General features: G+C 33.1%; 1 protein-coding gene across 1 annotated transcript in view; it reads right to left on the bottom strand.

Annotated features, from left to right (window-relative positions):
- Positions 1-1,269, bottom strand: part of abhd13 (abhydrolase domain containing 13) — a 5,849-nt gene extending 4,580 nt beyond the window's left edge. Inside the window, exon 1 of the mRNA XM_014017510.1 lies at positions 1,085-1,269. The gene's annotated coding sequence lies outside the window, so the exon portion shown is untranslated. The remainder of the gene's footprint in view (positions 1-1,084) is intronic.
- Positions 1,270-2,146: the final 877 nt, after the last annotated feature.

Here is a 2,146-nt window from a genome sequence, read left to right as displayed (position 1 = left end):
CGCTCACACTGAGGACCTATCCACGTGATCATTTACCCAGAATCCTTTGTGTGTAAATAAAATGGTCCCATCCGTGTTAAAATAATTTTAAATTTTTTTAAAAAAACTAAACAACCTACAGTATTTTTACAGTCTTTATTTTACAGTTAAAATTAATGTTTATCAAATAAAGTCTAATGTTACAACTGGATCCCTTTAAAGCATTCCTTCATCTGATCTTTTGAAGCTATTAWTATGCCATCAAATAAGTAATACTGGAACATTTAGTGGCCAACATTATGCTGTAACATATTCAAATTATGAACATTTTCTAAAAAGCTCCTTTAAATACGGCTGTCAAGATAGCGCAAAWACCACAACACTGTGTTTATCTGAATGAAAAACACCATAATGCTTATAGATGTACATCAAAATGCACTTAGAAATATTTAACAGGAARCCTACATGGAAACAACTGATGCCATGATAAAATTAAAAAGATGTGTTTTTTTTTTTCAGATGTCCCCTCAAACAAAAACGCATTACCTGTAGAAAATAAAATATTTTACCCACACAAATCAAACGTGGAATTTGAAACAGCACCATTAATGTATCAGTGACTGTTTCATAGAGAGAACTGCAACACTCCCTGTTCTGACAAAAACGAGCAGATAACGTCTGATCAGGTTTCAATAATATGTTATGTGTGACGGTTAAAAAAATGCCTTATGTGATAAGTGAAAGTCATCGCAGCTAATCTGCATACTGCAAATACCACATCTGCTCAAAAATAATAATAAAAAAAGTCTCGACCCCACCCACAGAGCTGATGAAAGCTGGTGTCCGAAAAAAAAAAAACATATGCGGTTAGAGAGACGTTCACAAGTATCTAATCAAATATCAAGTTCACAGAAGTCATTATTAAGTTATGATTTTTGTCAGTCACGACAAGCTGTTAGCTTAGCCGAGAATGGGCTGATTAGAAATGCGAAGTCCAAAGGAAATCGACGGTAGCTGCAAACGTGTAGCCCAGCCAGTGCCATCTAGCTTCCAAGTTAGCCAGGTTTCTATTTAATAAGGGTTGCCTCAACAGCCAGCTACTCACCTTTCTCTCATGTTTAGTATCTCAGCTGATAAAATTTATTGCGGAACAATGGCACATGGACAGCACRGTTACTGTCATTCAGCTCTGCGCTGGTAAACAAAACTGTACTTTCTGCGAAAAGGCAACCGAATGACAGCRGCTACAACCGGTGTGGCTAGCTCAGGTTAGCATTGTAAGTGCAACAGTTTTTGGTTCCGTCCGTGTACAGTAAACATCAGACAAATAGTTCCGGGTTATTTATGTTCTGTTTATAATATATTTACATAGAATATCATAACACAAAATAAATACTTCCGTAACCAATAATGCTTGTAACTACTAAACTAGTTAATATACTAAACACAAAGATGGCGTTTGTTTTACAAGTTATTWATTCCTTAAATACAGTATTAAAATAAACCCTGTGTGTAATCCGTGTTCACCCACCAGGTGCTGCTGTTGGATAAAAATATWGTTTATAAAGTTTACAAAATCAATTTCAGCTCTACTTTTTTAAGTAATAATTTTAGCATTAAGGCTAACTAATGTAACTATTCAAAGCAAAAAACGAAGAAAATCAAGCCTTTTTAACCCTAATTTGTGTATTTTATGCTGACATAGTCCTCTAGAATTAAGTTGTAGGATATAGACTTTACTGATCTAATTTCCCTCTGGGATCAATAAAGTATTTTATTTAATTCGTGGATTAAAAATCTGATCAGAAGTTCTTAAAAGTAAAGTTTTTTTTCCTCAATTCCCTTCCTAAAAAAATCTTGAGCAAAGTTGATTTGAATGGATGTGATTTTAAGTTTTTGAATACAGTTTGGCTCAGTTGTGCAGTCAACAATAATCTGGCTAAAATAAACAAAAAAGAAACAAACATCCACAATTAAACAATAATGATCATACAATTTAAAAACAAAAATGAAATTATCCTCCTGTGTATAATGAGATCTATTCCTCATTTTGCGCATCCAGTTTTTCTGTATTTAACATTGTTCAAACAAACAAGCAAACAAACAAACAAACAAACAAACAAACAAACAAAAATAAAATCTAGTAAACTTTAATGAAAATCATTAA

The sequence above is a fragment of the Austrofundulus limnaeus genome, unplaced genomic scaffold (assembly GCF_001266775.1).
Source record: "Austrofundulus limnaeus strain Quisiro unplaced genomic scaffold, Austrofundulus_limnaeus-1.0 Scaffold171, whole genome shotgun sequence".
In the NCBI taxonomy this organism is placed as follows: domain Eukaryota; kingdom Metazoa; phylum Chordata; class Actinopteri; order Cyprinodontiformes; family Rivulidae; genus Austrofundulus; species Austrofundulus limnaeus.
The sequence above is the reverse complement of the archived record's forward strand: the minus strand, read 5'-3'. Positions and strand labels throughout refer to the sequence as shown.